The sequence below is a fragment of the Ambystoma mexicanum genome, chromosome 11, assembly GCF_040938575.1.
Source record: "Ambystoma mexicanum isolate Mex_15411 chromosome 11, UKY_AmexF1_1, whole genome shotgun sequence".
Classification (NCBI taxonomy): domain Eukaryota; kingdom Metazoa; phylum Chordata; class Amphibia; order Caudata; family Ambystomatidae; genus Ambystoma; species Ambystoma mexicanum.
Genome location: NC_090934.1, coordinates 582622893 through 582650047, shown reverse-complemented (window position 1 = coordinate 582650047; position 27155 = coordinate 582622893).

The window sequence follows — 27155 nt, the reverse complement described above, 5'->3', positions numbered from 1 at the left end:
TACAGTTTTGCACTCCGCCTTGCAAATGTTGAAAATTGCATGCAATGCAGGGGACCCAACAGCACTTTTGTGCTAGGGTTGGCAGTCTTCTGCATGCAATTTGCATTTTATTTCAAATGACCCCCAAAGTGTCACTTCCCAAGTTGCATTTTTTGCAAGACCAGTATGCGTTCTCGTGTTGAGAGTTTCGGGGTTGGATAATTCATGTGCTTTGCACTTAACTATTGCGGGGGCAAAATGAAGCTATAGGGCATTTAATACACCAGTTGCATAGGGTCAATATCATATCATATAAGGGTTCCGGCAGAGGTTATAAAACCTTGCAGTTTCCACAGCATGTCAATATCATAATTAGCACCATGGGCATAGCAAGAGTCAGTATAAATGCTTGTAGATTTATCTTTAGCAGTAATACTAGCACACCTAACTGCAGTCAGTTTTGCAATTTGAGCAGAACGGGTATTGCAAGTGATAAGCTTCTAATACTTCAGAGTGTGTACACACCGAGTAATATGCTGTACATTGACCCTCGGGATCCCTCAAGTAAGGCCCATCAACATAGAGAATAAGCTCTGTGTTTTGCAGTTGTACATCCTTATGGTCTAATCTGGGATTTAGGCAGTGGTACTAAGTAGGTGATCATAGCCATCACCATAGGAGGGTGTCTGGAGCATGGTTCAGAAGAACCCAAGAAATAGTTACATTAGCAGCAGAAAATAGTCGCTTTTCATATATAGTCAAACATGAATTAGAAATGTGTCGAGTTTTTCCTTTCAAGAATTAGGAGATAACAACATGAGGTACTGCCACAGTCACTAGTCACATAAACAACAGTGTCTGCCTTTTCTACCAACAGAACAGTTGCATCAAAGGTTTGAAGACATACATAATAAATCATTTTTTTTAATTGCATTTTTCAGATTATCATTTCATACCTGAATTATAAATTCCATTTGATTGTTGCCATGTTATTGCCTTAAAACACCAAAAATGATGATAGTAAACACTCACTCAAACAAAGATTAGTCCATTATGTGCAAATATATCCACATTCAAATATTGAAATTTTGGATTTGCCACAGCTCTTAATACATGCTTTATTCTCTTTCAAATGTAGCTCTTTTTGAGTTTGAAAACCTTCTAGGATTCTAGGAACATCAGCTTGGAATTCCATTTATTCAGGTATCCGGAATGAATGACGTATTGATTTTAGTGATAAGCTAATATAAATAATGTATAAAATAAATATATATAGATATTGTGTAAAATTCATACATTGTCAATTGTCTATAAATTATGATTGGTGTCAATGGTGGCCTCACAGATAGACTAGAATAATGGATTTCAAGGTTTTTCTTTGATTCTAACAGAGGTATGTGGCATGTATTGACCCACTTTTGGCTCTGCTATGCTGCATCACTCTGTTATGATGGCGCCAGAAACAGCAAAATGGCTGCATAACCCATGTGCACTCCAAAACCCCTGAAAATTGCGCTTTTCAATGCGCAAAAAGATGGCTGCCCAATCTGCCAGGCATGTTGTCGGTGGTGGAACAGAGCTCTCACTACTGAAATGTGTCACTGGTCTCCACAACAATTGAAAGTGGAGCGGAGAAGGAAAAAGCAGTGCTTTGCTAAATGAAACTCCAAGATTACTTTAAATCTCTTTTTCGTTGTGCTGAAACTTCAGAATGCCGGTACAAAACACCTTTCAAAAAATGCAAAATTCTTACTGGGTGCTACAGTTCACTTAGTTTTGAAATCATTGTGAACTTACAAGGTCCTGAAAGGCTGAAAGCATAGAGAGATTTTCACAGCAAAAGTGGCCTGCCTGTGGATCTGTCAAAAATCTCTGTCCAGCAGAGGGCTGCTGTGATGACAGCTGTCAGGGGCCTGGCTGATTAAACTTTAACATGTATACACTGAAAATCAAATGTTTGCAATCCAAGAGGCCTGTACTGATAGTAACCCATATTGTAATTGTTTTGATCCCATGGTTTATAATCTTGAATGAGAATTCTAGCGGTTATTTGATATAACAAGTTTGTTTTGTGCTAAGAAAAAGGCCACAGAATTTAACAATTAATTTAAACCTGACTGAAGCTGCAGAACTTGAGTAACAGGTTTTTCTCACAGAAAGAAGGTATTTACCCCCAGCAGGAAATCACACAGAGGCGTTAATTACAGGGTAGAAAGAACCTGGTCTACAGAGGCAAAAGGAACAATGACAAGCTGCAGCTCATGAAATTCGAAGTGTGAAGACAGTTGTAAATGGTCTCTGCAAGGAACGAACTTGGGGGATGGCTCCTGGGCTTCCAGGGAGAGACCAAGGGGTGGGGCTAAACAACCATTTGTTGCTTAACAAGGACAAAGAACACATTTTAAAAAGACTCATAACGTACTATTTAAAATTGTGAAAAATATAAAAACAGAGTTGTTAATTTAATTTCTGGCTAAACGGGTGAAGAGGCGCCAGAACTGTGTGACATGTACTGGACAGCAATGGCAAGAAATGTGATTTTACGCAAAATGTATTTCCGCTAGATTTGTGAAACTTTATACACTTACTCCCATGTTAAACACGCACACTTGCAGAAATTTGCTTAAATATTGGACATTGTGTTCATAGTGAAAAGGGCAAAATTCTGGGAAAAGCAGAGACAAGCTCCCACAGCTACGGGGTTTTGAGGAATAGCTGCTATGTAAAATATGTAATCTGTATATGTGATATTCATAGAGGTTGCACATGTGGTAATATGTATTTTGCCAAAAGTAGATTTTGTGTTCCAGGGGCTAGGGGTGGATTCGCAGCCTCATAAAATTGCACCATAAAGATACGACTCTGTTTCTCTGCTCGTATCAAGGCAGAGAGTAGATTTTGACCCCATCACCTTTCAAAGGGGCAAGCTTAGGCTAAACCGGCCCACACACCCCCTTTATGATGTCATTTCATATCATAAATAGAGACAGCTCACCACACATAAAGACAGATTCACTTACTATCCTGATGCTGGCGGAGCACCCTGCTGCTGAATTCTACATCTTCCTTGATCCAGACTCCAGAAACTTGGCAAAGAAAAAAGGCCCACTTCATAGCTGAACCCTTCTCAGCTAGGCCTCAAATTCCAGAACAGAACCCCACAAGCCTAAGAGGAAGCATCATAATACAGCTGGGCTGTGCTGTTACTGCTTGCCTGAATTGAAACATCCTCAGAACCAAGAAGGGCAGATCCAGTCCTGTGCCGTGCTGTGACCAGAGCGCCTTGCAGATCCTGACCAGTCCGATGTGACCAAGCCGTCATTCCTAAACCAGATCCAATCCCCTGACCAAAACTGACAGCCCCATTTAAAAACGTATCCATTGAGTATAAATAGGAAGAATTGTGTCACTAGCATATGTACTTTGCATAGTCTTATCCCTATCTTCGACCCATCCTATCTTGTATTCAAAACCTGTGTTGTTAGGAGTATCTTTGCCTTGTCTGAAACCTCTCTCCAACCCATCCTATCTTCCTCCATAACCAGTATTGTTAAAACTATCTTTGCGCTGATCCTTTTCTCATCTGAAGAAGGTGAGTTTGCTTAGCAGGCAGTCACCCTGATCAAGTGACTGTGTTCCTGTTTGGTATGCGTTTTGTTCATAATCTTCCTCTATTGTAAGAAACCCTTTTGTCAATTTTAAAAACGCATCCCTGTTTTCCCTTCTTGCACCTATCTCGAAAAACTTCCTCTACTAAAACGCCTGTAACTCTTTTTGTGATAGAAAAGAAATTTCAACTTCTGCTTGTAGCTAACATCCATATCTATCCATCGCACCTAAAACCGCATTCCAAATCCATGTGATTCTCCCGTTATCGCGAATATCGCGCAGTGAAAAGTTTGCTACAAATTTTCGTTTTGGGAAATTTTTTAATGTGTAAAACAGCTTTTAAGTGCTTCCGACTTGAATTTTAAGATTTCAAATGTTTTCTTGGGATTACATCATTGCTTGTGTTTGTGTGCAACTGTGCAAAGCGGCTCCCATAAGAATGTATAACAATTTGAGCAATTTTGACCATATTTGGTGTTTTTGCCCAGTCCATTCCAAAGATAACTGTAGAAACCATTCTGACAGCTTGACAGTCAATTCCGTTTGATCTTTTGTCTGAAAGGGGAAAAGTGGGATTGATATTCTGTGTGAATTCTGCCATTCCGGAATACCTGCTTTCTCCTCCTATCTCTTTACATTACCTAGTGGGGGTTGATGGGTGTGCAGGGGGAACCTCTAACCACAGTGCTATCTGATCTGAACCAACACAAAAGTATTATTTTCTGTGCTGAATTGTTTTGCTCACTACTTACTCCTCGTGTATTAAAGAGATTATTCAATGTTACCTCACCCCATTGATTCGTAATTGTTGTGTACCTCTTAAGACATATTGTGATTCATTTTTAAATACATAAATAAATATTTACCTTTGCAAACCAGCCTGATTCCTGGTTCAGTGTGACTGTGGGGGAGGGGGAGCTCCAGGAGAAGGGCGTGATATGAGTGGTATATCGTTCAGAATAAAGAACTTTTAGACAAAAATAAATAAGGATTTCAGTTGTGCACTACATGCTAGGCATTGACTTGGGTGTGTGCCAGATTGAAATCACTTACAGTTACCAGAAGTAAGGCCCAGGCACAAGGGTGGCATGTTTTTGGGTATAGACTTGTATTGATCACAAACATAAACGATTGGGGAAAAGGCCTCTCTAACCCTAAATCTAAGAGGGGTTTCTGTACCTCAAAATAACCAATGAAAATAGTCCGGATGTACAAAAGTCGAAGTGTTTCCCATTTACGTCTCCTAAACCTATTACTGTCCCTCACTCTATAAACTAACAAAATGGCGCAGGGATGATCTTATTCTAAAGAAAATAGTGCTCATCAAGCAAACATAAATGTTCTCACTCCGTTGGGCTTTCAAAAGGATTCAAAATAATGTTCAAGAAATAGTGTTACAATATTAGGGGGGGTTCCTTTCCCCTAGACTTCAAAAGTGACAAGAGTTTTTCCAGTCTCTTCTTATAAAACACAAAGTAGTCTTCCAAACAATACTACAACATGCTTGTTATTCTTAGGCTTTTTAAACCCCTGTTGTTCCAGCTTTTTATTTTAGGTGTGAATCCCAGACTCTCAATTCTTGAGTGGTCTTAGTGTACTCTCCTGCCAATACCCAGTTATTTCTTAAATTCTCCTTCTTTCTCATGTAGGGCTCCAGTCCCTGTTATTTCTGATTATCTTTGGGGTCCCAGACCATTTTTTCTTAGTCTCTCTTTTGGGTGTGAGTCTCAGACTTGTAATTGTTGTTAGCCTGGTTCACTCTCCTACAAAGCTAGTGTCTCTTTTATCTTGCGCCTGCTTGTTATGCATTCATTTTCCACATATCCCTTATTGGTTGGGGTAACTACTCCCCTGGTTTTCTGTATTTTTTCAGTGTATTAGACCAACATTTTCTCAGACCCTTATTTGGTCCTTTCTGTGCTTTTCTCGGCTTCCCTGGACCTCTTCTTCCTTCCCATCAACCCGCATACATTCTCGGTTCACATCCTCTGGGCTGTGGGATTCTGTCCTGAAGCTCCTGTAACCCTCACGCTTGTTCTTTCTTTGTTTTCTCGTTCGCAGTGTTCCATATCCGTCTTGCAGTCGGCCCTTGCCTCTGCATTGCTGTGGACATGATAAGACGCTCTGTCGCCTATTCAGTAAGTGAGCTTCGGAGTAGCTGGCTTCCAGGCTATGTTTGTTCTCTCTCCTTCCCCAGCAGACTGCGTCTTCTCTCTGTGCTGATCTACCATTTCCTTGTTCCACTCTCTAGCTGGCAGCTTCATTTCTCCGGTCACAGCAACCCAGAGGGATCTCTCTCTGCTTCTCGGCTGTACTACATTTAAACTCATTCATTGGGAAAGGGAGATTCCCAAAAGAACTAGACTGCTCACTTTGGTTTGCCGGAGTGATCTTTATCTTCGCAGTTGTGATGAATTCAATGGAGTCATCACGGATTCCCCGGCGGTAACCTCCTCCCATGTGACCAGGGGACAGCAGCCGCTACCTGAACCTGATGGTGAGAAACCTGAAGGTGTCTTCCTTGCTAGTCCCTGAGGCTCTGTCATCCAGGTGGCCAGGACATGACCATTACTATTGGATCCAGTTCCTTGTGGTGGACCAGCGCGGGAGGATCACCTGGATGAGGGGTCTTTGGGGAGTGGAAGTGGGAAACAAAAGGGTGAATGCGGTGCCCCCTTCCTTATGACACCTTTTCCCCATCCTACCCAGTAGGATATCTAGAAACACCCCCTCCACCTTTCATGACGCAAGCACTTTCTCACAGACAGATTACTGTGAAAGACAACGGACTAACACCAGAGCCGTATACCTGACATGTCCCAACACAAGGGTCAGGCATAGTCAGCAAATTGCCGATAACTAAACTCATCTGACTTCCCATTTGCTGCTCCATAGGGATAAAAGGTGGAGAACAACAGCACACTTAGAGCGAGGGCAAATGCATGAAGAAGCAGCTATTCCAGGACGGCAGTTCAAACGGAGGAGAAAGACGGCGAGACCTGAAAGGACGACAAGAAGGGGTTTGCTCTTGCCCTTTTCAACCCAGATCCACGGAGCCTCAGAGAAGGGAAACGTAAGCCTGGGAATCGCAGATGGTTAATGATGCAAAGGATATCAGCGGTACATGGGAGCCTCCCGCACTGATAGCCAGGGCGGGGAGAAGTGTTTGCCAATGTGGTACTGTACTTGACTCCAGAGGCAAGAGACACCAACAGAGTTTGACACAGCTGGTGAGTCGGAAAGAGCTGATAATAGAATGGACGTGTTGGGCTCAAGGTTGTGAAGACCAACATTGTAGGACGAAAGAAGACTAAAGTACAAAGGTCTTTTGTGAACAAAATTGGTATCAGAGTTAGAGTGGTCCGGCGCGATGTGGGTGCTCATTCGAAGGATTCTGACTGGTGGCCCGCTCCTGAACAAGGAGAATGTGTTGAACTGGGAAATCAAAGTGGTCCTGCAGCGGGTTATGTTGAATCCTGTGAATAGTCGAAAGGCTCCGGTTTTTGTAGAAATTACAAGTACCAAGATGCCTTAGGGGAGGCGGCGTGAGGTGTCAAAGTGGTCATACGAGGGTCAAGACAAACCCCTTGTACAGTCAAAAGTCTTTGGCATGTTGTGGAGACAAATGTGAACCCGACTGAGGGATGCCAAGAGAAAGCTAAGCAATGTGAACTTTGCATTTTGGCAAATGTGAACCCGGTTGAGGGATGCCTGCGAATTAAGGTGAGCAGTAATATACCCGTGAACATTGTGACGACAAGTGTGAACCTGAATGAGGGATTTCCACAGTGAGTGGTTGGTCAGAGCCCGACTGAGGGAGGCTAATGTTGAGAGAGGGATTGGAGCCTGGCTGAGGGGTATTTAAGGGTGAAGAGTAATCGCCCGACGTGAAGATAAATAGAAGGAACTTTTGTTTTGTTGTTTATGACATATCGGGACCTCTGAAGCAAGAGACTTTGCATGAAAGAGACTCGGGCACAGAAGGCCCTGATATTGATGAAAGGAACCGTAACCTCATGACGGAGAAGCCCAGGAGTGTGCTGTGCTCAAGAGTCCCACCTTGTCCCATGCTAAAAACGTGGGCATGGGAGACCCCGTCCATAACATCCTGATTTATCATTTTGCGAACACTTCTTTCTTTTCTTGTGAACATTATCCCACACTATTTTGTAGCATAGCGGTAAGGATTGGCAATAGGTATTTTAGTATAGCCCCTTTTTATTTGACTAGACTCCTCTAGGACTGTATTATTATTATTTGATGGTCGTAGCTTGCTCCCATCTTATTTTAAGGTTTCGATTAGGCGTTTATCTCACCCATTTTACAGTTTAATAAACACCCTTAAACGGTGATCACTTGTGTCTGTCTTACTTTGATACCATGACTTACTTACATGACCCTGGGGGCAGCTATATGAAGGAGGATCACATGCGTGGAGACGGCCATTGGGTAGATGTCTTGGCATCATTGGATGAGACATGCCATTCCTCATTTTCTCTTGAAGAAGACCCTTTGATGCCCAATACCCTAATGGCCTATTGCCATACATTTATTCCCCCTTTAGGGAAAATAGAGAAACATTTTCCCAAAACCCTTTCGGCCAAATTTCCATCCATGGTCTAAAAAGTAAAAGCTGCAAGAATACATTTTTCAGGTCTAATTCCCCTTCATGTAGAACTGCCTTACATGGAACCATTGAGAGTTGTTTGCCAAGTAATATGCATCAGTTAACATCAATGGACTAAAATTCCCACAACCACCAAATAACTGGGACGAGGAGGAGGAAGAAGAGAATGATGCAGAGGAGATGCAGCGTCAAGCTCAATACGCGTACTAGTTGTTTCCAGAAGGCACCTGTGCGCGGGACTTTTAATATGTAAAGCCAACTATTGGACGCTGCTGTTTGGGAGAAGACGTTGCATCTCTCTCCGAGGTAGCTGGAACCAAACTGGTGTGGGTGAAGAGGAAGATGAATGGTGTGCGAACAGGACATGCCGCAGAGATTCCAAGTACCAAGGGAAGATTGATACCGGGACCTGAAGGAAGGCAGATGTGAGAAACAGAAAGATTTGGAAGCAGTCCAGAGTGGAAAGCAGGCAGCAAAGCTGTGCCTGGTAAGTGCGAACAGGAACAAAGATGCCACACAGAGCCGATTAGTCAACCCTGGTGCGTTTCGGCGACCGCACCAAGCACAGTTTGCAAACTTTAAAGCCATAGAGACAGAAACAGTAAGAAGATTGTTTTCAAATCAAGAAGGCATATTGCAAACACAACCCCCAGTCTTATATGAGTGCATGGGGTGCCGATATGGGGCACATTTGAAGTGAATGTTGAAACAACCATATATACAGAACCAGAGAAGATATATGCAATTTTGGATGTAAAAAGGAAACTGTTAACAATGGAAATATGAAGTCCTGGCAGGTGAGTAAACCAGGCAACTACAAGTGCATAGGAAGTCCTGGCAGGGGAGTATGCCAGGCAGTTGCAAATTTACAGGATGTCCCAAAAAAGAACTGTTTGTTGAACAAGGAAGGAACTTTTTGAAAGAAGGAACAACGAGGCTAAGTAGCATTGTACCGAAGAGGATTATTGTGGGCAAGAAAGACACAAAGAACTGTTAGACCAAGAAACATAAACATTGAAGAATCCAGGGGAAAGGGATCACCCTCTGCAACCAAGGTTATCTTACCTTGGGCGACTTTTATGTTGGAGCTCTTCTATTTTTCATTAATGAACACTTTTTGCAATCACCAGGTTAAAGACATTTCCCGCCTCATCTTATTATTTGGTTTGTAGTGTGAGGGTCAGGGTAGAAGGTTTGGACACAGGGACGGTTTTGATTTTGCCATCCTGTCACAGACAGATCCTTCGTTTTTGGTTTTAGGTAGGGAAATTCCTCTTAGAGCAGGGTTAGAGAGGCCTTTTCCCAACCTGTTTATGTTAATAAAAGTCTTTAACCAAAAACATGGTGACTTTCATTTCTGACTCCTGACACAGTCCTCTTCCTCATCTCAGTACATGGTCTCAGATATAATAAGTCGATAGTGGTTTGCTTTTTACTCTGCATGAATGATGTAGTTGGAGTGGTTTCACAGTAAAACATATCAGTCACATGAGGGCAGTTGGGAGGGGAATTTAATTCCTGACAAGGGGTTACATTTCTTTCAGCAGAATTATACTGCATCTCCTGAAAATGATCGTCCCCAGTACCATAAGGGGCTTCCCTTTCCAGGAGATCCTTCTGCTGCGAACCGCCCCCAGGGGGATTATTGTACTGTGGACACACCACCCTGGCCCCCTGGGAAAGGTCTTCCACTAGAGGAGCAGGGACGATATCCTCAGATTCATCACAGTATATTGAAAAGACTTGGGGTGATCCGGCTAGAATGGTCCCTATGGCTCTGTCTGCCTTCCTGTGGGCTCCATCAAACCTAGCCCAGACGTCCCTAACTCCACAATGTCCCCAGTGCTACACTATTGAACGGTCACCCCTCCTATCATCGTCTTGCTTTGCTGATGTGGATATACCAAAGGACCTACCGTTCTCCGACTAACTCCCTTTGGGACTTTACATGGGATTCCCCAACTCCTCTGATGGTCAACTCCAAAGATTCTCTCCACTCTCTCTTCCCTCTCTCACTCTTTCTCTCTCTTCCCATCACTACTTTTCTCTCTCTCTCTCTCCCTCCACTCTCCTACCATTCATCTTACTAGTCTCCCTCTCTTTTTCTCTTCCATTAACACCTGTCCAGGATTGAGGTTGATAGGCATTGCGGAAGAAACAGCGGTACCAAGTTTCTTATACAACAGTGAACACTGCAAGGAGTTAGGGATTGAAGTCCACGTAATTCCCTATCACCACCTCTGGGCTAGGGAAGGTGCTGCCAATACCCTGGTAGGAGGCCTACCCAAGGTTCAGAGGTGTCCCTGCTCATTTCTGACAGGGGCATGGCACTGACTCTGTCACAATCCTATCATCCTTTTCTTTTTTTTTTAACTTGTTTATTTATAGTTCAACACACAGTATAACAGAGCATTAACGATGCTTACATCTCACAGGACATATCAGACCATAGTGTCCCGTCCCCCACCCCCAAATTCCCGGAAGGCAGTGATTTGTGTCTCATTCGGCCTGGGCAGGCGGCGAGCCCTCCCCTAATGTGTGGAGGGCTCTCGCGATCAAGCGTGGTTTAAAGGTCAGAGCCGGGTAGTTCTGGTCATAGTCTAGGACCAGGGCCCAAATGTCAGTAAATCGGTAGAGCAGACCCGCTTTGGCTGCTGTGACCTTTTCTGCTATCAATATGTCCCATAATTTAAGACACCATAGGGTCATCAGTGGTCCGTCCGTGGACTTCCAGGTGCGGGCCACCGTGGTTTTGGCGGCCAACAGAAGTTGGGATATCAGCGCCGCCCTCCTCCCCGTTCTCGGGTATACGCCCGGGAGTGGGATTCCCAGGAGGACCTGCTCGGGCATCAAGGGGATTACGACCTGGGTGATGTCCTGAATGGTGGCCAGACACTGGGTCCAAAATTCCTTCACTCTAGGGCAAGAACACCACATGTGGAAGTAGGAGCCTGGGTTGCCACAGAGGCTCCAGCAGTGGGGGTCCAAGGCGCTCTGAAAGTGGTGGAGGCGAAGGGGAGGGTAATACCAACGCAACAGGAGTTTGTGGGCGCATTCCCGGTTGGTGACGCAGCGCGATGCCGTGCGTGTTCTGGTCCAGATATCCACCCATGTGTGGTCCGCAATCGCATGGCCCAGGTCCGCTTCCCAGTGGCCCATATAGGAGGGCCTGACACGGAGGGGGTCTTCCAGCAATAGTTTGTAGAAGGCCGAGATCTTTCCCCGGGCTGGCAGGTCCTTCATTGTGAGCTCCAGAGGGGCCAGGGGCCTTGTTGCGGCTGCCCGGGTCTGGGGGTCGGAGCACCAGTGCCTCAGTTGAGCATAGGTAAATCTGTCTGCCTCTGTTAGCTGGAAGGTTGATTTACAGCGTTCGAAGGTGAGGGGGGCACCCCCTTCAAAGAGTTGCCCCAGAGTTTCGAGGCCTCCCGCCACCCAGTTCCTAAAATTCCATGGGCGGGCCCCCGGGGTGAAGGCGGGGTTGAGGAAAATCAGGGAGGATGCGCTGAAGCCTCCTGGGATGTCTCCCCATTTGCGGGCCCACTCCCATGCCTTTATCAATTGCGTCGTGGCGGTCAGCACATCTGGCCAGGTGCGGCGTAGCGTGGTAGGAATTAACGGGAGGAAGCAGAGAGGGAGGCGGGATTGTTCAATCTCTACCCATTTCGGGCATCCGGAGGCGAGGTCCCATGCTTGGAAGTGGGCCAGTTGCGTTGCAATATAGTCTTTTCGAAGGTCCGGCACCCCGAGTCCCCCCAATCTCGTGCTGGCCATCAACGTTCCCTGAGGGATCTGTGGTTTCTTGCCCTTCCAGATGAAGCCACTGATTTTCCTTTGAAGTCGTTGCAAAGGGGGGAGGGGAATTGTGGTTGGGAGGGCAGCGCACATATAGAGAAATCGAGGAAGAAGATTCATTTTGCTCGTCGTTATGCACCCCAGCAGTGAGATCTCTTGAGTTTGCCAGCGGGCTAGGTCCTTTTCCAATTCCGCAAAAAGTGGGGGGAAGTTGACCTGGTAGACCTTCGTAGGGTCGGCGGGAATCCGAACCCCTAGGTATGGGATCGCTTGGGTGCTCCATTGGAACGGGCTATGGCTCTCTAGGGCTTCCCTTTCGCCCGGGGGCAGGCCCACTCCGAGTGAAATCGATTTGTGGAAATTGATAGTGAAACCTGAGACTCTCCCGAAGGCCTGGAATTCCGCCAGGGCCACCCTCGTGGAGTTTCTGATGTTTGTGATGGTCAGCAGTACATCGTCTGCATAGAGAGCAATTTTGTGGTGGGTCGTGCCGATCCTCAGGCCAGAGATCAGGGGATCCCGGCGAACTTGCTGGGCCAGCGGCTCCATGGCCAAGGCAAAAAGCAGGGGGGATAGCAGATACCCCTGTCGTGTTCCACATGTGAGAGGGATAGGGTCCGACAGGCGGCCATTGACTCTTAGTCGGGTCCTCGGGCCCTGGTAGTTCGCCAGAGCCATCCTCATAAAAGTAGGTCCAAAGCCGAAGGCCGCTAGGGCGAGAGACAGATAGCGCCAGTCCACCTTATCGAAGGCCTAAGTGGCGTCTAGCGCGATCAGGGCTAGCTGCTGGGTGTCCTTACTGGTGATTTCAATCAAGTCTAGTGCCCTGCGAATGTTGTCCTTCGTTGATCTGTGGAAGAAAAACCCCTTCTGATCCAGGTCTATTATGCTTGGGAGAACAGGAGCAAGGCGGTTGGCCAGGACCTTGGAGTAGATGTTGGCGTCCAAGTTCAACAGGGAGATGGGCCTGTACAAGCTATTCTCTTGGGGGTCCTTTCCAGGCTTGAGAACCAACACAGTGATAGACTCCTGCATTGATGGGGTGACTGTGCCAGAGGCCACAAATGAGTTGAATAGGCGGGTCAGAGGAGCCACCAGTTGAGGGCGGAAGAGTTTATAAAAGCGTGTGGAGAACCCATCTGGGCCAGGGGCCCTTGGCTTTAGACTCTTAATGGCCTCCTCCACTTCCTCATTGGTGATAGGTGTCTCTAGCTCCTCTCTCGCCTCTGGTTTCAAAAGCGGTAGCGACGCCTCCTGAATGTAGGAGTGCTGCTCATCTGGGTCCCCCGGGACAGCTGTCATTATTTCTGATTGGTGGGCGACCGCCAGACGTAATTTTTCGCCCTCCATGTGGTGGATCTTCCCTTGTGCGTCGCGGAGACCCAGGATGAAGTTTCTGCTCTTTTCCTTGGCCAGCTTGTTGACCAGTAGTTTATTAGCTTTGTTGTTATGAGCGTAATACCACTGTTTGGTTCTGGTCAGCAGATTAGCCGTAGCATCGGCGTAATGCGCCTCAAGTCTTTTCCTTGCCATTTGTAGGACCCTATAGGACTTCAGGGACCAGCCCTTACGTTTATGGGTGGCTTCGGCCTCATGAACCTCAGCTTCCAAAGTGGCACGTGTCGCCCTCATCTGTTTGTGGTACGCGGCTCCTTGGGCGATCAGCTCTCCTCTAAGCACCACCTTCATGGCGTCCCAGGTATTAGCCGGGGAGGTGTCCTCGTCGGGGTTTTCCGCAAAGAAGTTTCTGATTGTTCTGGTGATCGTGTCTCTCGTTGCCATGTTCCCCAAGATAGGGTCGTACAAGGCCCATTGGCAGCGGGGAGGGGGATGCGGGTCGTGCACCCGCAGGGTCAACGAGATCGGAGCGTGGTCCGAGAGGATCCGGGAGCCAATTATGACATTGTCCGTAAAGGTCAGGATCTGAGGGGAAACCAGTAGTAAGTCGATTCTAAAGAAGGTACGGTGGACGTACGAATAGAAGGTAAAGTCTTTCTCCTCCGGTAATAGCACTCTCCAGGAGTCAACGACGTTCAAGGCGTGGAATAAGCAGAGCAGGGCTGTTGCCAAGTTCAGGTCCCTGGCCGTTGGGGGTGAGATCTATCCCTGAGGGGGTCCGGGACCCCGTTGAAGTCACCGCCGACCACCACTTGCCCTTCGATAAATGGAAGAAGGGAGTCCTCTAAGTCCTGATAGAATCCCACCTGGTGCTCATTCGGGGCGTAGGCCGAGACAAGGGTGTAAAGGTGGCCGAGGACAGAGCACTTGACCGCCATAAATCGGCCCTCGGGGCAACTCAGCGAGTCCAGGATCTGGGGCCGTAAGTCCTTAGCGAAAAGAATAGCGGTGCCTCCCTTCTGGGTTCCGTTGGAGGCTAGGAATTGGAGAGGATAGAGTCTACTTTGTGAGCGAGAGAAGTCTGCTGGGAGTAGGTGCGTTTCTTGTAAGAAAGCAATTGAGGTCCCCTCATTGTGCAGTCTTTGGAGGAAGGATTTCCTCTTCGGGGGGGAATTCAAGCCTCTGACGTTTAAGATGGTGAACTTTAATTTTAGGTGTGGGGGGCTGGTGCTCCAAGTCCAATTTCTGCGGGGGGGGGAATGGGACCGGATTAGGTCGGCCATAGCTGTGAGAAATACGCTGCATTGGGGTCTCCTGTGGCTGAGGGGTTTTTAGAAATTGTCTCCAACGGGAGATAAGAACTTCCAACGGCGGCCTCCAATGGGAGGGCCAAACTGTGACTGGGGGTGCCGATTTTGATCAGTCGGTGGCTCCCCCGGCCACTCCAGATGTCACAAAGTGACATTTCCAACATAGTTGAGAGTCTCTCCAGGGGTAAAAAAGGTGACATCCACCCTGGAGGAGGGTATGGACCGCATTGGGTCCACGGCGAGCTTGCGGGTATTCTGGTGGTTCCTGCGCTATGTGTGCTTTGGAGCTACCAGCCCCTGTTATCTAGGTTTACGGTTTCTCTGCACCCTTGACCACGGGGTCCGCCTTGGCTTGGGCAAGGGGGCGTCTTGTCCAGAGCTTGTCTGGCTTGAAGAGTGCGGTTATGTAGTCCCAGGGGAGTCCGGGCGGAAAATGGATGCTGCGTCGTCCAGGTGACTAATGGTGCGGGGAGTGCCCTTATACGAAAACTGTAGCGCCGTGGGGAACAACCAGCGATAGCAGATCTGCGCTTCTGAAGGGTTAAGGGGGGAGAGATCCTGGAAAATCTGTAATGGGGAGCCCTGGAAGGAGAGTTCATCCTTTGAGTGGCCTATCTCTGAGATGGCCTCCTTGGTAGTGTAGAAGTGCACTCTTGTGATGACGTCTGGAGGGGGATCCGTATCCAATCCTCGGCGGGTGCGCTACTGATGAGTGCGGTCAAGCAGGAGCTGCGTCTCATCCAGGTCTCGCAGCAGGGATTGAAAAAAGAGGCTTATGTATCCGGGAAGCTCCTTATCAGTGATCGCGGAGGGGACCCCGCGAATGCGGAGGTTATTGCACCGGGAGCGATTCTCCAAATCCTCCTGTTTAAACTCAAGGATTTCGGTTCTGTCCATTAGTGCCTGGATGGAGCGCTGGACCTCCGTCAATGCATTAGAGTGATCCGTAGCCAGCTCCTCGGACTCCCCCAACCTATGTTCGATGTTGCTGACTGGTTCTTTTTGCTCCAGTTTGGTCGTTAGGACCTGAATTCCGACTTGATGTCGGTCATGAAAGCCTGGAGGTCTTCTTTAGTTGCGAGCGACCCTTTATCTTCGGTGGATTTCTGGGGGGTGAGTTTGGGGGGGGTCTGTCTTCTTCCCCCTCTCCGAGGCCAGCAGCATGGTGGAGATGTCACCAGATTTAGTGGTTTTTAAAGCTTTAGACATGGCTCCAAGGTGAAGGACTGCTTCAGGGGGCTCGGCAACTGCGCACCGGGACTCCAGGCGCTGGCCGGAGGGTCTGGGGATAGCAAGGGCTAGAGAGATGGAGTGGGCCGGGGTGCCCCAGGAGGCTGTGCAGATAGTCAATGGTCAAATCCCCTTAATAGTGGTCAAATACCTTGGTGGCGCCGCTCCCAGAGGCCGGGTGGTTTCAGGTCCGCAGGTCATTAGGTCGAGCTGCAAGCGTCGTAGGTCCGCTCCCTTCGGCTGTAGGAATGGGGGTGGGCAGGGGCACCCCAGGAAGTCAGTGGTGTAGCATAGTCTGCAGGAGAAGGGGAGCCCCTCCTCTGGGCCACAGAGAAGCAAACGCCAAGCCGCATCGCTGGAGGGAGGTAGCGGGTGAGGGCCGGAAGATGTAGCCGGCGGCTCAGGCCCCGCAGGCAGGCTCGTGCGCGTGGAGGACCGCCGCGCCACCCCGGGCCAAAAGTCCTGGGCCAGCCGAAGTTGAAGGGAGGGGCCGCTCAGCTAGGCAGCGCCCGCATCGACGTACCTCCGGTTGAAGCTGGAGGGGGGCCGGTCTCCGAAGCCGGGCTCCGGCGGGCTAGATGCGGCCAACGAGCCATGGGGATAGGGGCATACAGGAGCAGTCGCCATCTTGGGGGATCATCATGCTGGTGCCAGAGAGCCGCCCTCGCCGCGTTTCGGCAAGCCCGGGCCCATTAAGCGCCCAGAGTGCGGACAGCGTTGCAGGGGAGGCTTCCGCAGCACATCTCAGGTCGTGCAGGTGAATGGCATGGCAGGAACTGGAGGAATTGTGTTAATGGTCGCGGACCCATGCAGAGGCCATCAATGGAGCTGCCACATCGCTGGTGCTTCAGGCCATGCCCCGCCTATCATCATTTTCAATCTCCTCCTTGCATTTCAATTATATTTTTATAGCCCTATAATTAATTAAAGACAAGGATTTACTTTCCTGAAACCACCCCAAAGTAATTTATAAAAATCCAAAATACCTGTTTTTATTATCTATTCACATTAACATGGTATAGACCTGTAGCCTGTTTCTTTTTTCACCCTGGCTCACCGGTTTGGCCAACACTACAAGGGCATGGTTTGGCCACTGCATGACCAGCCCTCTTCATCCAGTGGAGCTGCAGGACAAAAGTTAATCGGGCAACCTGCAATAGATGATATAATGCAAATTAACAGGAAATGGACTACAGTGAGTCTCTAATTGATAACAACGCACACAACACGGGAGAAGATTTAAGCCAGTGGGCAATCTTAGTATTTATTTATTTGTATTTGTAAAGCGCTTACGCCCGGGGGCATCAGGGCACTTTTGTGGGACCAGTTACATACAGAGGAAGCATACAGCAAAACATTACAGTATTAATTAAGCTGAACAAGCGTTCTTTTGCCACTGCCGGTATGGGGGTCCTGGGTGGGTGTAATGAGATAGATGACGAGTATTTTAGGCAAAAAGCAATTTTTTCAGGGCCTTACAGAAGGACCCGTATGGCTCCTCTACTCTTAGGTTAGGACGGAGGGAGTTCCAAAGGTTTGATGCACCGTTGGGAAGCAGGAGCCTCCTCCGGCTCGTTTGCATTTCTGTGCTGCTAGGCAGTGGGGTGGACTGACCTTACCTGTCTGGTGGTATTGGTTATCACGATTTTTTGTGACAGGTATTCCGGGCCATGTTAGAGAGGCATTTGTGGGTGATGGAGAGTGTTTTGAACATGATCCTTTCGCGAATTGGAAGCCAATGGGCCTCTCTTCTTGCTGCTGAAATGTGTTCACGTTTCGAGAGGTTGAGTGCTAATCGTAATGCATTGTTTTGAATTACCTGGAATTTGCTGATGTTCTGTTGAAAGGTCCCTGCGAAAAGGGCATTGCAGTAATCAAGTCTTGCACCAGTGACCACTTGGGCAATGGTAAGGCAGCTGGTGGGTGTGAGGAATTGCCTGGCTGCATTAAGAGGTTTGGCAGTGTAGGTGGCTGAAGAGGGTATGGCGCTCACTTGTTTGGATAGCGAGAGGGAGGCATCCAAATGGATGCCCAGGGTTTTTACTGAGGCTGAAACTGGAATCTGAATCCCATCAATTGTGACTGAGGTGAAATGGGTTTGAGCTTCTTCATTGTTGCTAGGGATCCCACCAACAAAATCTCTGTCTTATCGTCATTGAGGCATAGGTGATTCATGGCCATCCAGGCCTGGATGGTCGAGTATATTTTGTTAATGTTAAGGGAGTCGTCATCATAGATGCCCGATAGGGGGAGGAGGATTTGGGTGTCATCGACATATTTGGTGTAGGATATGCTGATGTTGTCCAGGAGATCAAAGGGGGGGTTTGGTGAATATGTTGTAGAGGGATGAACCTCACCCCGTACCCTCATTTTAGCCCCTCGCCTGTAAATAATGGCATTCTCTGATTGCCCTGTAACATTGGCGCTATTAACTACTTCATAAGGCACTCACATCAATCTAGTTGGAGTAGAGCAGGCCTATGCTAGCTCCCCGAATCCCTTTCCATTCAATCCCCCTTAAAGGCACTGTCAATAGATATACAATATAGAAACCCTAACTACTATACACATGTATAAAGTTAACCATAATGTTGTGCACCGTTGGGGCCTAAAGTCTTTTCTTACCAGTCTCAGGTTTATATACAAGCACCGTAGTGCACAGTGCCACTGATTCTTTCCTTAGCTCTGAGTGCTCTGTAAGGACTGCATGGTGGCAATAGTAGGACAGGCACAAGTGACCACAGTCCAAGGGTGTTTATTGAACTTTTGCAAAGGTATGATAAAGGCCTATCTAAACCTAAATCTACAGATGGGAGCAAGCTATGACCATCAAATAATAATAATAATGCGGTCCTAGTGGAGTCTTGGCAAATAAAAAGGGCCTATACTAAAATCCTATTGCCAATCCTTACCACTAATTTACAAATCCTATGGGGGAAAGGTTCATGAAAAAGAAAGAAGTGTTCACAAAATGACATGTCAGGATGCTAAGGCTGCTGTTGGCCTCTCTTCCCCAAGTTTTCAGCACAGGGAGAAATCCGGGTCACTCGAGCAAAGCACACACCGTGGCTTCTCCGTCATGAGGATACAGTTCAAATTTCACAGTTCAGAACCTTCTGGGTCTAACTCTCTTTACTTCTTGCAAGTCTCTTGGCTCAGAGGGCCTGCTGTACAAAAACGTTCTTTTCTTTTCACCTGTATTCAAGTAGGGCATGGGTGCACAACATACGGCCCGCGGGCCAGTTGCGGCCCGCCATGCCTTTTTGTCCGGCCCGCCAGCAACAAAGACTTTCCTAATGGAGGGCGGCCCCCAAGCAGCATCAGCCGCCCTCCGTTAGGAAAGTCTTTGTTGTCTTCCGGGCTGGACAAAACACTGGCCCTCATTGGTTCAGTGCACATGAACCACGCAGCTCCTACGAGCCATGTAGTGCGTTTGCGCTGCACCAATGGATTGCCAGCATTACGGCTGGCATGGCCAGTAAGGCTTGATGTCGGAAGGCATTTCAGCCTTGTCACGCCCACGGCAGCCGTAGTGCCAGAAGCCTCGCCAGTGTTCCAGACCGTATGGTGGGGGGGCTGTATGTTTGTGTGTGTGTCTGTCTGTCTGTCTCGGGTCCGTCCTAACTGTGTTTTTTGTTTTTGTATGTATGTTGAGATGCAGAGGTAGGGGGGTGTGTCGGGTGTGTATGGGTGTTTGTATTTGTATGTCTACAGTGTATGTTGAGATGCGGGGGTGGGGTGTGTCGGGTCTGCTTGAATGTGTCTGTGTGCAAGAGCAGTGTGTGTTGAGATGCGAAGGGGGTGTGTGTGTCGGGTCTGCCCGAATGTGTTTGTGTGCAAGTTCAGTGTATGTTGAGATGCGGAGGGGGGGGGTGTCGGGTCTGCCTGAATGTGTTTGAGTGCAAGTGCAGTGTGTGTTGAGATGCGAAGGGGGTGTGTGTGTCGGGTCTGCCCGAATGTGTTTGTGTGCAAGTGCAGCGTGTGTTGAGATGCGGAGGGGGGGTGTGTGTCGGGTCTGCCTGAATGTGTTTGTGTGCAAGTGCAGTGTGTGTTGAGATGCAAAGGGGGTGTGTGTGTGTCGGGTCTGCCCGAATGTGTTTGTGTGCAAGTTCAGTGTATGTTGAGATGCGGAGGGGGGGTGTGTCGGGTCTAACTGAATATGTTTGTGTGCAAGTGCAGTGTGTGTTGAGATGCAGAAGGGGGGTGTGTGTCGGGTCTGCCTGAATGTGTTTGTGTGCAAGTGCAGTGTGTGTTGAGATGCGGAGGGGGGGTGAGTGTCGGGTCTGCCTGAATGTGTTTGTGTGCAAGTGCAGTGTGTGTTGAGATGCGGAGGGGCTGTGTGTGTCGGGTCTGCCCGAATGTGTTTGTGTGCAAGTTCAGTGTATGTTGAGATGCGGAGGGGGGGGTGTGTCGGGTCTGTCTGAATGTGTTTGTGTGCAAGTGCAGTGTGTGTTGAGATGCTGGGGGGGGGGGTCGGGTCTGCCTGAAGGTTTGTTGTTGTGTATGCACGTTCAGTGTATGTTGAGATGCGGGGTGTGGGGTCCGGCTCTGTATGCATGCATGCTTGTGAGTTTGTTTGGTGAGTTGGGCGGTGGGGGTTTCAGGTTTGTAGGGATGCATGGTGTATGCTTGTGAGTTTGTATGGTGAGTTGGGGCTGGGGGTCTGTATAGGTGCATGATGTATGCTTGTGAGTTTGTGTGCTGAGTTGAGGGTGGGGTGTTCGGGTCTGTATGGGTGCATAGTGTATGCTTGTGGGTTTGTGTGCTTAGTTGGGGGTGGAGGGTTCGGGTCTGTATGGGTGCATGGTGTATGCTTGTGGGTTTGTGTGCTGAGTTGGGGGTCGGGGTTTGGGTCTGTATGGGTGCATGGTGTATACTTGTTACTTTGTAAGCAGGGGTGGGGGGGTTGGGGTCTGTATGAGTATGTATGCATGGTGCATGCTTGGTGGCATGGGGCATAGTGCATAGTGTTTGGTTGGGGGTGGGGGCCATGGGGCATAGTGTTTGGTTGGGGAGTGGGGGCCATGGGGCATAGTGTTTGCTTGAGGGGTGTGTGTCTTGGGGCATAGCATTTGCATGAGGGGTGGGTGTCTTGGGGCATAGTGTTTGTTCGGGGAGTGGGGGCCCTGGGGCATAGTGTTTGCTTGAGGGGTGGGTGTCTTGGGGCATAGTGTTTGCATGAGGGATGGGTGTCTTGGGGCATAGTGTTTGCTTGAGGGGTGAGGGCCATGGGGGATAGTGTTTGCTTGAGGGGTGGGGGCCATGGGGCATAGTGTTTGCATGAGGGGTGGGTGTCTTGGGGCATAGTGTTTGCATGAGGGGTTGGTGTCTTGTGGCATAGTGTTTGCATGAGGGGTGGGTGTCATGGGTCATAGTGTTTGGTTGAGGGGTGGGTGTCTTGGGGCATAGTGTTTGCTTGAGGGTGGGTGTCTTGGGGCATAGTGTTTGCATGAGGGGTGGGTGTCTTGGGGCATAGTGTTTGCATGAGGGGTGGGTGTCTTGGGGCATAGTGTTTGCATGAGGGATGGGTGTCTTGGGGCATAGTGTTTGCTTGAGGGGTGGGGGCCATGGGGCATAGTGTCTGCTTGAGGGGTGGGTGTCTTGGGGCATAGTGTTTGCTTGAGGGGTGGGGGCCATGGGGCATAGTGTCTGCTTGAGGGGTGGGGGGGCATGGGGCATAGTGTTTGCATGAGGGGTGGGAGTCTTGGGGCATAGTGTTTGCATGAGGGGTGGGAGTCTTGGGCCATAGCGTTTGCATGAGGGGTGGGTGTCATGGGGCATAGCGTTTGCTTGAGGGGTGGGTGCTTTGGGGCATAGTGTTTTCCATGTGTTTAATACAAATTGGGGGTTGAACAAGCCTCCTGCCACGCCACGCCCCACCGCGCCTACCGCCCCACCCAAATTTACTTTTCGGCCCACTATAGCCATCATGTAAGGTACTTTCGGCCCTCTGTCAAAATCAGTTGTGCACCCCTGAAGAAGGGTGTTCACCCTGGATCTCCCTCAGCCGGGCTCAGATCCTTTTAACTCAAAGGTTCCAGGTTGGATACCCCTCTACCAGGCTCAGATCCCTTTCACACCAATGTCAGAGAATTCTTTCTCGGGTGACTCAAGGTAAACCCCGGATCACCCTCAGCCAGGCTCAGATCCAGCTCAATTAGCCTCCTTCAGCCGGGCTCGGACCAATTCCGATGTACATTAAACTATCGAAGACTTTAGAATGTGCACAGGGTTTAGCTTGACTGGTTTCATGACCACTTCGATCTCAATATTTATTTTTCCCACACTCAGCATCAGTTACCTAACAGAGACTTTTGAATGATTGCCCACGTGGTGCTGGACCACTCTGTGTATGGTATCTTTGCTTGGCCTCCCAAAGTTCTATTACTCCTGTTGGTTTTCAATTATATCCATGTCACTCATCGCAAACGTCTCACACACTGTTCTCTTTATATAAAGTTACCACTTGCAACCTTGCTTCAAAACACAAGCTGGTTTGGTATCAGTCTCTCTGACTCACTGGCTGTGCTGTCTATTCTAACACTGCTTTGATGTAGGAGCCAAGGACAGTACCACAGCGGCAATCGCTTCTCCCAGCCTGAGTTATCAACGTGGGAGATCCCCGGGTACCTCTGACACACTGTGCAAGTTTGATCAGCCTTTGTTCCTGGTCTTCAGTTTCTTACTTTACAATGTTCACCAAAGTAACAGTCTTTAGAGGTCAAGGGTACTTCCCTCCTTGCGACCCTCTCTGGTCTCGCCGTCTTTCACCTTGTATTAAACTACCATCTTGGAACTGCTGTCTCCTAGTGTGTTTTGCCTCACTCAGAGTGTGCTTTCGTGCTCTGCCTTTTATCCGTGTGGGAGAGTGTGATGGAAGTCAGGTGTGTAATAATCTGTAATTGCCTGACCTTGCCTGACCATGGTGTTGGGACATGTCAGGTATATGGCTTTGGTGTTAGTCCATTGTCGTTTATGTTGGGCTGTCCATGAGAAAGTGTTTGTGTCAGGAAAGGGGTTGGGAATTGCGTTCCTATGTATCCTACCTGTTAGGATGGGGAAAAGGTATTATAGGGAAGGGGATACCGTGTCTCCTGTGTCCCACATCTACTCCCCAAAGCCCCCTCATCCAGGTGATCCTCCCACGCTGGTCCACCACTAGGAACTGTATCCAAAAGCGATGACTGTGTCCTGGCCACCTGGATGACAGATCCCTGGGGACTAGCGGGTGAGACACCTTCAGGTTTCTCACAGCTCCCTATGCTATATTAATTTCCCAACTCACCACTGCCTCCCGGGATTCTTACTGCAGAGCGCCATGCCCTGTGACGATTCATGGGATCATGTCACTTCTTCCCAGGGGGAATCCCTTCCCTGTAAGGCTAGGGAGGTGAGCCCACTGCACAACATTCCCCCAGGGGTAGCTGAATGCAGGACCTCACAGGGAGAGACTCCCTTCATGGGGACAAGGACTTTGTTCTGTGATGGAACTCCTTAACCCTCTTGCCTGTGAGTCCTTGAAATCTATCAAATCTGCTGAAAAAAAAACACCTTAAAGCACTACAGTATGCTATGACAATCAATGCTTCTTCCTTTCATTCTGTGAATGTTGATGCCACCAAGAACAGGAAGACTAGACATACAGTCAGCCTTCTAGTCATATTCAAGGAGTACTGTACAAAAGAAGATGAATGGGGTTATACAAACTACTCCTTTGGCAAGTACAGAAGGTACTGCGAAGAGGTGGCCTTGGGGAGACGTAAAACATGCCCAATTGACACAAACAAAGGACTGTGACACTTCGCTGTGGAGGAACCAACTGAATGGAATAAAAACAGAGAAAGGACCTAATTATAGGTGAAGCAGGCATGTAGCCTGGCAGACCCGGAAAGTTCAAACCTGGGAGCAAGAAGCAACGTTGTGGAAGCAAATCTCCAGTCGGGAGGACACCAACGGCAAATTGCAGGAGTCTTTTTCAGGTCATCCTCAAGCAGGATTTACTGGAATTTGGAAACGGACAAACGGTGTTGTGACCTCACAGAGGTGGACTGGGCTGTCCATTAACTGCACCAATACCGTCTTGTGGGGGAAGCTGCAAAGTCGAAGCACAGCAGCCGGGAGCGGAAAGAGAAAAAATGTACTTTGGGAATGCATCAACCCGATACCCCAGGAAGAACTGGTGACGTGGCTCCAACAACGAAGAGGTAACTGGAGTCACGGGAGACCTGGAAGAGGATCGGGAAGGGTGCTGAAGATAAAGAAGACATCAAGAGTAATCTCCCTCGCCTCAGTCATTGTATTAAAAGTACCAAATTGGAAGAAGACATCGGGAGTAATCTCCCTTGTCTCAGTAATTCTATCAAGAGTATTGAAAGAAGAGAAAGCCTCAGGAGAAATATCCATCATTTCAGTACTTGCACCAGAAGTAATGAATGGAAAGAAATCCTCTGGAGTAATCTCCCTCATCTCTTCAATTGTAATAAAAGCATTGAAAGGAAAGAAAGCCTCAAGAGTAATCCTCCTCATCTCCAGAGTTGGGACAGTAGTATTAAGTGTGAAGATTACTTCACTAGTGATCTTCCTTGCCTCAGTTGTGTTAAAGAGATGGAAAGAGAAGAACATATCAGGAGTATTCCCCCTCAACACCAAAAGAGACATTCAGGCTAGAGAGTGCCACAAGGATAATCTCCTTTCTCAGAGTGTCAGAACAAGTCAAGGACGCTACGGGAACAGTTCGCATATTTTTACTGACAAGAGGAGAGGAAGAATGAAGATAAACTACTGTGTGTTGGAAACAACAGTAATGTTTAACTTTTAAACAAGCCCTAAGAGAAGCCCAATTACCTGGGCATAAGTGTATATATGAATATAAAAACAATCCAAACATCCTGCACAAACGATTCACAGGGTATGTTATTAGTGTTGCACACCGCACAGCTAGATTGGACTGAAACTTGTTCAACATGGCCGCCTCTTTCTCCCGACTAGAATCGGGCAAGTTACATGTGGGGTTGCTATGGTAACAGACGCTGTCTAAACAATACGGAATAAGAAGCGCCGGCCGACACACACGGCAGAGCAATGGTGCAGGATTTAGAAAAGGCAAGAACACCAACTATCGAGTGGGTAAGAATTCAGATGTAGCATTGATAAACATCGGCTGGTTACTGCTTAGAGACAGAGCCCAGAAGTATTTCATACTCATTATTCAGGTGAGTCTACTAACAAACAGAGAAGGTGCATGGACAAGTGATGTTCCGTCGCCAGTTCCACAATGCATCACATTTCTAGGAGCTGAACTATGACCTGATAAATGTAAGACACGTCAGGGCCCTTGTCATGTACATTGGTGAATATGCTGTGGCAACGCAGTGATTTAGATTTTTCGACTTTCCTGCCACACAGGATTGATGATCATACCCTGGGGATAAACGCACCTGGAGGAATATTCATCAGTGTTTCATGAGTTAAGACATCCCTGTAACACTGAAAGGCCCACACCAGCAAATTAGTAGTACTATGAACCTAACACGTACAATAAAACTACAGGAGAGGTCACCTTGTGTAAAATTTCTTTCACAGGAGAACACTCTTACTCTGTTTGCCCCAGTACCACGCACGCATGGCGTACATCCTGATGGCATCCTTGACTCTCTGTGCCCCATTCATACAGCACGGTATGCCATTTTCTGTCCCAAAGAGGTTCAGTTTTCTAGCTATTTATTGAGCTTTTTTGAAGGAATATCCTGGACATAAAACACTCATTCCATTTAATTTTTCCTTTTGTAGATACATACCGCAGGCAGTGTGGAATCGCTGCCACAGCTCCTGTCTTAATGAAGGCCATTACATTCAAAACTGATAAAATATAATAGGCTGAAACACTTCTGTGTCGACTTTTTTGTTCTGTTTTAGTGAGCCAAAATGGCAAAAAGACATACTCTTTGTATATTGTGTTACTGGAAACCCCTGACAACCCAAGGATTTGGCTGTTATAAATCATCAAATGATTTAGAAATGTATATTTGTTTGAATTATGTTTTTTATGGGTAGTGTGTTAGGCTCACTAAACCCTGATGGTATGGTATGTCGTGTATGGTATGCACATCACATTGTTATAAAAAAAATACACAGCAATTGTGTTTGAAAATTGACTGAGTAGACCTATTCTTTTCACAAATGTGGTCTTGTCCAGATCTGCTCCTCCATAGAGGAGACATGACCCCTGAGGGACTAGCAAACACTCACTAGTCCCTCGCAGTCATCATTGAGTGGTCTTAGAATCAGCCCACTACCATCTTACATCAGGATACTTAGGGGTTACAAATGCTCAGGGACAGATTATGCCATGTTTTACTGGCCACGTGTCCTGCTGATGTGAAACGTGTTGGGACTACTTGTGCTCTGTGCCAGAAGACTGCCCCCTGTGATATCTCGAGCACCATTACAGCCTCTTCCTATTATTGAGAGACCCTTTTCTCGGATCAGAATGGACATAATAGGATCATTGGAGCTCTCTAAGTTTGGAAATAAGTATATCCTGGTCATACCCATACCCGAAACCCAGAAGCTTTTCCGCTCAAAAATAACATCTCCCAACAGATCTTAAAACATTTGATCCCCTTTCTATCTAAGGTTGGGTTTCCTCAGGAAATTCGGATGATCCAGGGTAGTACTTTCATGTCCAAACTGATGGCCAATGTATCTCCTGCATACCTCTGTGTACCATCTGCAAATGGGTGTCTTGGTGGAGAGATACAACCGAACTTTAACGAATATTCCAGAAAAACTGGTTGAAGCAGATGGGTGAAATGTGGACATCAGGATTCCTTGGGAGTTGGCTATGGTCGTAGGCTAGAGCCCGATATGTGCGCACTGCACGCCTGAGTTGAAATGAGGAGTTGAGCTGCGTCGCTGTAGTCAAAGGGGCTGCTGGTACGCAGTAAAAATGATAAGCATTCGGTTGGATATTGACCAGCAAGTCGCGCTCTCTCCCAAGGTTACATCAAAATAGACAATGTCCATCAAGTCCTCAAAGATAATCCTTAAATGGATATGTAAATGTAGTTTATTGACTCCTCCAATCAGCCGACACGTGTTTCGACAAATGTGTCGTTATCAAGGCTGATAATGTGCAATGACAGTAATTTATACATTGGCGTCATAAATGATGTTCCATTTAAATGAAAATTATATCACAAAATTCATTCGCAAAATCAATATTGACATCATGCCATTAGAAAGATTGTTTTAAGATACCCATTACGTGG